General features: G+C 41.6%; 1 long non-coding RNA gene across 1 annotated transcript in view; it reads right to left on the bottom strand.

The window, feature by feature from the left end:
• LOC140843820 (uncharacterized) overlaps nt 1-8,520 on the bottom strand; it is a 53,353-nt gene extending 44,833 nt beyond the window's left edge. Inside the window, exon 1 of the long non-coding RNA XR_012121778.1 lies at nt 8,186-8,520. This is a non-coding gene — a long non-coding RNA (uncharacterized lncRNA). The remainder of the gene's footprint in view (nt 1-8,185) is intronic.
• Between the last annotated feature and the right edge of the window lie 4,752 nt (nt 8,521-13,272).

The following is a 13,272-nucleotide window of genomic DNA, read 5'->3' on the forward strand; positions in this document are numbered from 1 at the left end:
AGCTAATTACCTGAAGAGTGCATGAGGAATTAAGTGACCTTTGCCTCCAGTGCTAGTTCAGCGAGTGAAAAGACAATTCTTATTCTAGTCCTGTCACTGATCTGTTGGAGTTGTTAACATAGCTTTTAAAATCTGTCTCAATTTAAGTTTATCCTAGAACCATGAGATGCTAGAGACCACCCTAGATTATAACTCCCTCATTTTTACATGAAGAAACCAGTGAGCTTCAGGGCCTGGCCCAGAGCCATCTTCCTTGATTCTATATAGTTTTTTGAGCTCAGACCCATCCCAGTGCTCCACGGCAGGTCTCCAAACCTACCTTAGGGTTCACTGTCTTGTTCCCAAACTACCTGTCCTAACCCACTGGAACCCCACGCCCAACTCCCTCCCAAATATCACCCTTTCCTATTACAACATTTCCTTCAACTCCAGCAGAAGAACTAGTTCTCTTTAAGTTGCTCTGTTAAATTGCAAATACCCTAGGAGGTGTATACCTTATTAGCTATAATAGTTACGATTTATTGAATGTTTTATGTGCCCTGGATATATCAGGCATGCTACAAACACCCCCTCCATTCAATCTTCATAGCACCATGAAGTTGGTATCATCACACAGATGGGAAAACCAAAGGTCAGGGAACATAATTAACATGCCTCAGGTCACCCCAGAACTTACACCTACCTCTGTCCAGTACTCTTAACCACTGTACTTACTGCCTGTCATTTCTTCCTATAGCATTTGGTCATTCATGCAACACACATTTTTTTGAACACCAAATATATGCTGGCACAGTGCTGGAAGCACAGAGAATGCAGAGATGAAAGAACAGCTTGGGGAAACGGGGGCAGCAGTTGACACTTGAGATCTGGTAACTATTCCTCCCCAGGGCGGTGACTCAGTACCTGAGCCTAGTCACACCCTGGGGCTCAGAAAGGGGCAGATCCTAGGACTGCTCCAGGAAGTCATAAATCAGACCTGGTCTGAGGAGGGCATGCTTCTGAGCCTCCACACACTCAGGTGGCCCTACCAATTCCAGATACTTCTTTCCAAGTTTCCTCCCAGGCCTGGTGTCCAGTCCCCCATGGCAAGTTGATTTGCAGGCTTTCTTTGCCTGGGTCTGTGAGGCTCAGGCAAGTGTGGGGGGTTTTCCCCTGGCATACCTAGACAGGAGGGTCAGCAATTCCATCTGTTTTTATTTGTTATGCACTTGCACTCACGGGTATTTTATAAATCGCTAACATTTGCAGAATTTGGTTTTCTGGCTGCTTCTCTGCCTCTTCCCTCGCTTCCCCACTGCCGATGTAGCGGCTGTTCGTGCTTCTTATTTGAACACTGGCTCAAGCTTCCTCTTTTAAATTACTTCTGCTGTCAGCTCATTTAGTGGCATGGCTCATCCATAGGTTTGGGGTTTGCTTTTTTTTTTTTTTTGAAGTTTCTTCCTTCAACAAAGCTTTTGAAGACAGGGTTCTGGGCTTATCCTGCCGTGTTCTGGTCATTTGACACTTGGATCTCGAAAGGGTTTCATTGACCATGTGCTTTTTCTACTGCCCCTTCATCTCCTCAGATTTGCAGAGTGTTTTGTAATGGGCTATAGGAGAAGTGGCAGGGCTGGGATACCTTGCCTTTGGTTGTGATTTCTCATTTGATTTTCCACATTTGTCTTAAGTGGGTTCCTTGAGCTTGGGAAAAACAGCAATCAACGCAACTAAGTATCCGTGAGACATAAGCAAAGCAGAACAGTTAAACCCTACAAAGATGAATTATGTTTTTTAAAAAAATCAGATGATTTACTTACAGCAAGAAATTAAAAAGTCGAATAGAAAAGGAACAGTGAAGTGTGAGAAGGAAATGCTGGCAGCTAAATTACCCTTCAAGTGAACAGAACAGAGCTAATCCTCCTGCCAGGGCCTAGATGAGGGGGCATTCGTGCCAGAGCTCGAATTTAAATTCCTGTAGCCCACGATCGCCTTCAGACCATTATTCTCTTCCCTATATCGGTGCTTTCTTCACGGCAGCAATTGCCTGGCTACAGTCAGCCACAAGCTCTTGGGAGGATGAGCACATTTTTACAAAGCAGAAAAAAATAAACATGACCCAGTTGCTGCCTGTGTCAGGACCCCACATGGCTGCTTTCAGACGGGCACTGTCCGCTGCTGAAGGCCAGCTTCCCATCTCACCCTGGGCTAGTTTTATTAATCAATTACCAAATTCCATCTCGTTCTGTCACTCACTTCAACTTTGTAAGAAACGAATGGGGGAAGATTTTGATGACTGGAAACTTCCATGTGTGTAAAAGCTGAAACCAGCAAATACTCATTTTCTCTTTTGGCAGTTGACTCTGGTAATTAAGGTAAACTACTAATAACCCTTTTTAGAGTGCAGGATAGACTGTGCCCAAACATAGTGAGAGGAATCATATTGAACAGCTTGAAGCCCAGACAGTTCCTTAGAGAGAGCCAAGAACAACAACAAAAAAATAAAAATAAAATAATAAAATAAAACAGCCCACAAGGAGGAAAAAAAAACCCGGAGAAGCCAAAATCTGAGTCTGTCCCAAGGTTTCAGTCTCCTGATGTGTTCTATGCTGTACCTTTTTATGATAATATGCCCTTGTTCCAAAAAATTCTCAAAAGTTGATATACATTTGACCACTCTTTTCCAAAGTAGGAATTTTACCAACTGTTTGTGCCAAAGAGACTTGAGCAGTGCTTGGCAAATTTTTGTTGAAAAAGGCCAGATAATCAGTATTTTCAGTTTTGCTAGCCATATTGTAACTCTGGCTACTCTGCCACTCTACAGAGAAAGCAGCCATAGACAATAGTAAACACATAAGTGTGGCTACATTCCAATAAAGCTTTATTTATAAAAATGGGATGGGTCACATCGCTAATTATCAGGGAAATGCAAATTAAAACCACAGTGAGATATCACCTCACACCAGTTAGGATGGCCAACATCCAACAGACAAGAAACAAACAAATGCCAGCAAGGATGCAGAGGAAGGGGAACCCTCCTACACTGCTGGTGGGAATGTAAATTGGTTCAACCATTGTGGAAAGCAATACGGAGGTTCCTCAAAAAACTAAAAATAGAAATACCATTTGACCCAGGAATTCCGCTCCTAGGAATTTACCTGAAGAAAACAAGATCCCTGATTCAAAAAGACATATGCACCCCTATGTTTATCGCAGCACTATTTACAATAGCCAAGATATAGAAGCAACCTAAGTGCCCATTAATAGATAAAGAAGATGTGGTACATGTAGACAAAGGAATATTACTCAGCCATAAAAAGAAAAGAAATCCTACCATTTGCAGCAACATGGATGGAGCTAGAGGGTATTATGCTCAGTGAAGTAAGCCAGGCGGAGAAAGACAAGTACCAAATGATTTCACTCATTTGTGGAGTATAAAAGCAAAGCAAAACTGAAGGAACAAAACAACAGCAGACTCAACAGCAGACAAAACAAAAGGGACTAGTGGTTACCAAAGGGGAGGAGTAGGGGAGAATGTGTGAGGAGGGAGGGAGAAGAGGATTAAGGGGCACTATAATTCACAATTACAATGTAGGTAGGTCACGGGGAAGGCAGTAGAGCACAGAGAAGACAAGTAGTGATTCTATAGCATCTTACCGTCTCATGGACAGTGACTGCAATGGATGAGGACTTGGTAATAGGGGTGAATGCTGAAACTACAATGTTGTTCATGTGAAACCATCATAAGATTGTCTATCAATGATAGTTTAATTTTAAAAATGGGGTGGGTCATTTTTGACATGGGGTCTGTAGTTTCCTGATTCCTGCTCTTGAGGATAAGATAACAGGGTATGACACAGAGCAAGCCAGACACTTCCCCTTCCCACAATAGACACTTTCCGGTTCCAGACGTGAGCTGTACCAGCGAAGATGAGCTCAGTCTACAGGGAAAACAGCCCATTTTGGAAACCGAGACTTTCTGAGCCCTCTGACAGCTGTGACACACCACAACATTACTTAGTCTCTCCCTCAGTTACAGTGAGTCACTGCTTGATTTGCAAGATCCCCTACTTGAATGATAATATTGAAAGCCCACTAATATTAATCACAGCAAGAAGCTGCCCCTAAAACTAGGAGAGGAAATTACTTTACAGTTTTAATTTCAGACTATAAACTGAAATGACTATATATCAAATGGTTTTTAATGCTGCCCTTGGTACTAACACAAACAAGAGTGATCACTTTGAAGTCATTTTGTTCTCCAGAGCAGAACATTTGCCTGGAGTCTTGAATCAAGAGACTTGAATAGATACACCATACAATATAGAGGAAAAGCATGGGCTTTGAACTCAGATAGACCTGGTTCCAACTTCTGCTCTGCCACTCACTACCCATGGATCTCAGATGAGTTATTCAATTTTTCAGAATTCATCTCCCTGTTTCCAGAATGATGCGGTAAGTCCTGCCCTGGCTCTCTCCCTCCCCTGCAAAGAATTGTTGGCCATGAATTAGGGCATTAGGGGCAGAGGGCTGTGCAATGAGGTAATTGCTGAAGAATGGCTTTGTCCATTATACAGCACTCCTAACACAAGAAGGGTTGTAATGCTTTAGTGGAACCAGCAACTAGACTGAAGAGTCCTCTACTTACATTGCATCAATTTGTGCCTCTGGTATGACCTTCAGGGTAGATTTTTACCCATTGCAAATCCATCTGGTCTCAGGGATTAAGTTCACTGAGTAGCATCCTGATGTCTAGGCACTGATATTGAGACATATTGGAGATCAGTCCTCCTGCACCATTTAGGGCAAAAATCCCTGAATGAATCTAGTTAGAAAGACAGGCAGGCAGATGATGCAGGTTCAGTAGGGGAGTCACCTCCTCCCCCATTCCAGACTCTCCTGTCTCTTTCTTGTACATTCTATCCAGGAAATCTGTGGGAGATACACAGCATCCCTAGGCCAGCCATTCTTCTCACAAGGACTTCTTTCTCCTCAACTCAAGATGCCCCCTGTCTTGATGTTTCCATCTCTCCTAATTATAAAAAAATTTTAGTGATCTATTTCTTGATGTGATATTATGCCTTTGCAATAGTCAGAGGCAATTGGTCAATGTGGGATAGGCCCAGGGGATAAAGTAGCACTTATCAATAACATCCTGCAGAAAACAAAATTTAATTTAAATGCGGTGAGCAGTGAGGATGCCAACCCCATCCTGGTTGACAAAACTAAATGTTGTCAAGGTATCTATTTCTTACCCCATTGATATCATTTCTATGATTTAATAATTCCCAAAAATTCCAATGAAGGGGGGAGCACTTTGTTTTATATACTTTGACAAGATTATTCTAAACTTCATGTGGATGAATAAACAGGTGAAACCACCTAAGGAAGGTTTTTTAAAAGAAGAGTAATGAGTAGACTCATGCTTGACCCAACATTTCTCATTTTAAAACTGTGATACATACATAGTAAAATTGAAAGCCAGAAGTAGTTTCACACTAAAACAGATCCCAGTGTATTTACAGTAAAGGATAAAAGATAAATGATAAAGGTAAAGGATAAAGATTTAAAAACTACCTCCTACAGGAAGCCTTCCTTGGTTACCTCAGTTATGGATTAAATAACCCTCTTTAATAATCATATAGTATTCTGCTAATGCTTTATATACATTATACAATTAAAACATTATATGTATAAATAAAACACTACCAGAATCCCAGAATCTCTCTCATTCCCTTTCCAGGGACAATCCCCATCCTTTGCTCCAAGGTTTCTGATGGTTACTACTATCCTGACTTCTAACAAAGAGATTACTTCTGCCTACTTTGGAACTTTCTACAAATGGGCTCATATAGTCCATACTCTTTTGTGCCTGACTTCTTGTGTTCAGTATTATTTTTGTAAGATGTATCCATGTTGTTGGAGTTCATATCTTCTCATTGATGTACAAGATTCCATTAGGTGAATATACCAATATATTTTTTTCTGATATATCAGAGATGGTACTTGTATTGTTTCCATTTGGGGGCTACATGCTACTATGAACATTCTCATGCAAGTCTTTTGATTGAACACGTGCACATTTCTGTGGAATATGCCTGGTGACAGAGATTCTGGGTCATAAGGTATGTGTTCTTGTATCTGTAGTAGACAATGCTAAGCAGCATTCCAAAGCAGCTGCACCAATTTACATGCCAATCAGCAGTGTATGAGAGTTTCCTTTGCTCTACATCTCACCAAAATTTGGTATTGTTTCATATTAACCATTCTGTTGTGTGTTCTGGGCACACATCTAAAAGTACACTGTCATACATTATCTGCTTAGTTGACTATCTCCTTCGCAAGTTTGTAGGAATATACTCTACTAAGAAATTAAGGCTCAAAGAGGTTGGAAGACATACCCAAGGTCCCAACTTACAAGGATTCTGTACAGCACAGAAGTCCCTAATGGGCAATGGTCATAGGACCAGGGAGCAGACTGCCTTCCTTAAAAGAGCTGGAAAACCTATCTCCAGATAATTATTGCAACTTGCTCTTATATCCAGAGAGTGGCTCAGGTAGACACGTGCATGTGCATGTGAAAACACACTCGTACATTCAGACTTTCTAAACGGAAGGTTTAATTTGGAAGCACACTGCTGTTAGTTAAATGATCCTGCAACCAAGAGCCACACATCTCTCCCTTATCTCCCTTTGGTTTAATGTTTTGAAATGAGTTTCAGATAGGGTTGGCTCAAATGACAGCTCTTCACTTTACCTTGTTTCTGCAGATGCCATTTGTGGGGATTTTTTATGGTTCTGTTAATTACCCATGTCCAGAGGTTATTTCATTGTTTCTAGAGAAGCAGAGTTATAAATGTAAATATTCCGAGGCAGTGAATTTCTTCAGCAAATTAAAATTGAGTTCCTACTATATGAATCAATGCATATATTTAAAATATGCATCATTTCAATTTTTACTAACATTCTAAATATTTTTCAGGCACAGGTCTATGTCTGGAAGAGCAGAGGCAGATACTGTGCTTTAAAAACAAACCGGAAGTTCAAAGGATATGGATTCAAACCCGGCTCTAATATTTGGACAACACTCTTTAATTTCTCTGGACCTCAGTTCCCGCATCTGTGAAATGTGAGATTTTAATATTAGCTCTCTGCTAGTGTTAGGAGGTTCATTAGACTATTCCAGAAAAAGATCTGACAATAATCAGTGCACAGTGATTGCCTGGTGAGGACTGAGAGCTGAGGAATTCTGTCACGGTGAAGAATGGTGGAAAGAGCTTGTGGCATAATGGCTGAGAGTTGAGGTCCTGAAGCCGTGACGCCTGAATACACATTCTGACTTTACCAGTTACAAGCTGGGTTACTTTGGGCAAGTACTTAACCCCCCTGCGCTTCAGCTTCTGCATCGATAAAATGGGTAGCAACAGTGTGAGTTACATGGAACTGTGAAGATTAAATGAGATAATCCATGAAACCTGCTTAGAACAGGACGTGACAGGGTTGAGTGAATAATAAATGTTAGCGGTGAACAGGTGTTGAATTTGCCCCAGGGATGACTACTTATGTTTACAACCTGCTTGTGGGAAAATAAGGCTGATATCCTTTGTTGCATTTCACTTGTCCTGACCTGGCGGACAGACACCCTTGCAGTCTAATTTTTCTTCTGCTGTGTTCCTTGAAATGGAAGATAAATGCCTTAATTATGAATAAAAAGGGAAAGTTTCTCTCCTAGGTGTCAATAAAAATGATTTTTTTTCCCTGAGGAGGAAAATACTCTTTAGCCCTCCTGGCAAACCCCAGCATCGGAGCCTTGCTGTGCTCAGCGTGTGGGGCTTGGTGCTTGCTAGGAACCGCAATGTGTATGCGCCTCAGCAGCTCTGCGCACAGTGAGGGGCAGCAGAGGGGGCAGCTCAATATTCTGCCACGGGCCAGTGCCCAGCACAGAGCCCTTACTGAAAGGATGCCAGAGAAGACAGACTCTCAGGCCACAGCCACCAAGACTAGGCTTTGCCTGGCAACAAGGCCCTGCCACACTGCTGCCCTGCTCCCGCAGGGACACCTCAATTCCAGCATAGAGAGAAAAAAGCCTAGATTTTTTAATCAGTCCAACCTGGGTTCAAATCCCACTTAAAACATCATGACTCAAGGGACATTATTTATCCCCCTCCCTTCAGTCTCATCTCCATAAAGTGGGGAGAAGAATACTTACCTCAGAGGTAATGGTGAAGAATAAATGAGATAAAGTAGGCTTGTAAAGCACTTCTGCCAGTAGCTGGCATGTAGTATCTGTGATTATAACTTTCCAAACCTCAGCACTAACGTATCCGGAGCGCTCCGCATAGGATCTCTCCAAGAGCAATGGAAGAGATGGGAAGCGGCCGAGAAAGGCTCGCGCTGCGTGTCAGCTCCTGCTCTCTGGGGCACACAGCACTTGGCTGTCTCATCCTGAAGGGCCACTCGTGATCAGTCAATCTAGGCCGCAGGCCGCAGGCAGAGGGGCAGAGCCTTCCTCAGCGCAGCTCAATTACTTTCACCTTCGCTTCCACGCGGGCCGGATTCCTTTCTCACAGAAGTTTGCTAAAAACTTTATGGAGCAGTCAACACCAGTGTTCTGACCTTTTTCAACCACTTCCCCTAGGGGAACAGGCTCAGAAGATACAGCCTCACTTCCCAGGTTGTCACAGGCAATATTTCACTCAATGTTTCACCACGTCCTAAGAAGGGTTATGCTGTTACATGGGAACTGAAACGTGCAGGCCCTGGAGTCAGTCAGCCTGGTTGCAATCCAGTCTCCACCATACACAGCTGCATGAACTTGAGTATGTTAGCTAAGTGTACTCATCTGTAAAACAGCAATATAATCATAGTTGATACATAATACATAAAGTTGATGTAGAAATCACTTGGCCCCAGGCATGTGCTAAGCTCCCAATAACTGTTATCTGTCATTATTATTAAACACCTAGTATGTCCTGGACATCATGCTAGTTGTCAGGAAGATTATGGATAACAGGCTATACATTATCCCTGGTCTCATGGCATTTACCAGAGAGAAGCAAAAACGTTAAACATATAATTACACAGATAATTATTTATATTGCAAGTAGGATAAATGCTATGAAGATGGTCCAGATGTTTACATTTTAGTAAACTGGGGCTTCTGAATTGAAGGAAGATGTGCTGAGGTGGTCTGATGAATACAGGCCCAACATTTGTAACATTGTGCATGGAAAACAAATCTAGAAAAAGTCAACCTTGCTTACTCATTCCTCCTTACATGGTACTTTCAAGTAATTTGCATTGCATTTTCACATTTGTGTAGAGGCAAAATGGTATTGTGGTTAAAAACAGCCTCAGCAATAAGACTGCCTGAGTTCAAACTCAAACTCTGCCATAGTTCAGCTTCATGACCTTGGACAATTTCCACAGTTCTCTGTGTTTCAGTTCCTCATATGGAAATGGGCATGGTAAAAGTTCCATCATGTTGTCAGGAGGGTGAACTAGTTTATTTGTACCCATTATTTAATTAAAACAGTGCTTACCACATAGTAAGTAAACAACCAATAAACAGTACCTTCTATTTCTGAACTTCTCAACAGTCTTTAAAGTAGGGTAGTTATTGCATCCATTTCACAGATAAGGAAACTGAGACCCCAAGAAATAAGCCTGTAATTTGCAAAGCTTGAACTGGAACCCAGGTCTCCTGGTTCCATATCCACTATTATTTCCCCTACTCCTAACAGCCTCTCGTAGGCAAAAAAAAAAAAAGTTATATTTGAAAAGTCAACATAGAAAATGTGTAGGTTAAAGTCTTTCATGAAAAGGGAGAATATTGAGACATATAACTGAGTAAAGTAACAAAAGAAAGCTAAAAGAAGCCAAAGGTTTTATTTTAAAAGACAAATGAGTAGCAAAGTCGATGGCTTAAAATGAGAGGGGTTAAGAATATTTTCCTACATAATTAAATCTCTAAAGATTTGGTTAGAGCACCATAGTTTACATCAGGTTAAAACAAAAGATCACATGAGCAATCACATAAGCTGATATGCAGTACTTTAACCACAGAACATCATTAATAAGTCAATTACAGAGAGTCTGATCAAACTGTTACTGCAAGATGAAAGAGGCAGGACATGTAGGGGACATTTTTAATGCAGAACATGCAGACACTTAGAAGTGATTTATTTATTAAAAAATAAATAAGTGCACTTATCTAGGAATTATAATGTTTCATTATTATTTATTTTTTAAATTGTGGTGAAATACGCATAACATCGAATTTACCATCTTAAGTGTAGAGTCATTCTTAAGTATACAGTACAGTGGCACTGAGTACATTCACATCCTTGCGCAACACATCCTTGGGCAACACATCCTTGCACAACTGTCGCCACCATTCATCTCCAGAACACTTTCCATCTTGCAAAACAGAAACTTTGTACCCATTAAACCATAGCTTCCCAAACCTCCTTCAGAATCGTAATTTTTGAATCAAGAAAGTTTTTTAATCAGGATCATTTTCTTGCAGCTACTTAGTTTTTGTTGTTTAAAACAAAATTTAGTACAATTTAGAAGCTATTCAAGAATTCAAACATGATACAGCTCATTCTAATTAGATAGTCATCCTTAGTCACTTCTAAGTGTTTGGAGACTGTCTCCTGTCTAAGGCTACCCTGTTGTTTTTATGACCCCATTCATAATGTTGATTTCAGGAAGTTAAACAACGGAAGACAGCTATTTGTAAATCCAGACCAGACCACAAGGACAGAGGTTTCTAAGGATAGGAATAGCTTATCACTTGATGTCAGTCCCATTTCCATTCAAACAGGATAAAGAGAGGAAGTATGCCACATACACAAAACCCACTGACTCTCTGGTTGGTCTAGGAGAATGTGCTGGTCACCACAGCCCACACCCATAATTATGCCTTCAAACATGTTTGGCACAAGAGGCAGAATATTCTAGTTGTTACAGAGCCCTCAAAGAGACTTCGTAACATCCAGTTCAACAGATAACAAGTCACGAGGAGACACTATTCTTTGCAAATGACAATGAATTTTTCATCTCAGGCTTTTGATATGTGAGGACATATATTGAGAAGGAAAAGCTTTTATTATGGCTAATCAAAGAAAAGGGGCTTTTTTCAAAAGGAAAATTGATCAGGAGTTTCTTCAGGACAAATGGTGTGACCCAGGGCTTTGTTCCTGGAGATGATGTGTCTTTGAGGACAATGGAAACTGCACAGGATTGTCTGATTGCCCCCTTCCCGTTGGCCCAAGGCAGCCCCTTCTGAAGGGGCTCCAGCCCACTGTGGAGGTAGTGATGAAAACAGTCTATCATCTCACATTTACGTGGCATCATGTGGTCCCCCTGGGTATCATTTCTCTGCTCTGAGCTTTGTAGAGGCTGCTATTCTGCTTGCTAGTGACATTAAAAGGAATATGGGGTCTCATCTATGAGCAGGGGCCATTTTTAGCAAAAGCACTTGGCCTGTAAAGCTCTAAATTCACTAAATGTACACATGCCAAGGGTTCCTTTAGAACAAACTGCTATTCATACCAGATTTGGCTCTGAAAAGAACTGAAGTAGAAATATATGTGTGTGTGTTTGAGGAGAAAAATCATGGAAATCCACCATTACAAAAACTTAGAAGGAGGAAAAAATATTTAAATGTGGTCCTGTATTTACAAAGTCGACTTTCTTGGTAATTATATGACTGTTCTGTCAAGTATGGTGTGTGTGTTCTGTCCTGTGAGCCCTGTTTATTGATTATGTATCGAACACTTCGACTCCTTTACCTTTTCTTAAGGAAATCAGGTCAGGGCCTAGGCCAGCCTGACCAGCTCGCCTCTCAGGTGAAGCTGACCTCCTCAAGCTCCGGCCTCAGTCATTTTTTTCCATGAGCTGGCCTCAAAGATTCAAAGAAAATAAAAACATCAGAAGCATCTCAGTTCAGGCAATGCTCCTTGTGAAACGTTCGCTTTAATGACATTGTAATGTCGCGCCCCTTGGTGTGCCATTTTATTGTGAGACTTAATCAAAGGCAAAAAGAAATAACGATGTCTGTCTCGGGTGCAGGTGCTTCTTTGTCAGAGTACCTTCCTGGGGTTGGGGGTGGTCCACAGCAGTAGGGGCTTCTGCAGAAAGGATAAGCTTCCCAGAGCCTGCGGTTGTTTTTACATTAGCCCAGAGGATTGTTCTGTGTCTCTGTGCATGCTCTGTGTGGTCCCGCATGGATGGACCCAGGATTAAGAGAGAAAAGAACACATTATATTTACATATATATGTATAGAGAGAGGAAATAAATGTGTCAAGGAGCTTTCTATAGTTCTGCATAGACCCTGGAGTCAGATGTGTATGTAGCAGTATGTGTGTGTGTCCGTGTGTGTACAGTAGACTCAGGTGTTGTGTGAGTGATCTGTGTGTGCATGGTGTACATGTGTTGTGAGTGTGCACACATTGTTGAGGTGTGCATGTGGGATGTGTGTGTGCACAGCATGTCTGTTCGCAGGGAACATTCATGTGCTGCATGTGTGCCTGGGGAGGATGATTTCATGTAGGACAGCATCTGTGATATTCGTGTTTGTGTGCATTTTCTGTGTGTAGTATGTGCATGTGTAGCATGTGTTTTCATGCACGTGATGTGCTTGTGAGTTCATTGTGTATGTGTGGTATGGATGTTGCACATGGTATGTGTGTATGTATGTGGTATCATGCGTATATGTGGTAGGTGTATGAACACATGAATGTGCACTCACATGTTCATATATACATGTATCTGTAAAGTCCTTAATAGACCCTGGGACTCAGGCATGTTTATTGTATAGAAGTGTCATATATTTGTGGGTACATGTGCCCATTTGGGCTGCCTGCAGTCCTCCGCACTGGGTAACAGGGCCAAACACGGCTGTTTAAAAGAAATACCTAAGTGCCAAGTTCAGAGGGGTCACTCCATTTAGTAAGTGTTTTTGAAGAAGAAAGGGGAGATAAAAGAAAATTCCAAAGAACCTCAAAAGTAGGATTTTTATCTTGGCATGGATGTTGGGATTGAAGGGATGCTACCAATCACACCTTGTCCCTTATGGGTTCTGAACTCTTTGAGGAGATCTACAGAGATGAAATGATTGGCTTTATTTCCAATATGGCTTCCTCGGGGAACTTGTTTTGACGTGTAACCAGAACCACTAGCCAGGCCTGCCTCCAAAAGGCAGAGTCGCCCTACTGAGTTTGTGGTGCAGAAGGGAGAGAATAGACATGTGATGAGGACAGGCTGCCAGGAAACAGAAAACCCAGAGG

The sequence above is a fragment of the Manis javanica genome, chromosome 10 (genome assembly GCF_040802235.1).
Source record: "Manis javanica isolate MJ-LG chromosome 10, MJ_LKY, whole genome shotgun sequence".
In the NCBI taxonomy this organism is placed as follows: Eukaryota; Metazoa; Chordata; class Mammalia; order Pholidota; family Manidae; genus Manis; species Manis javanica.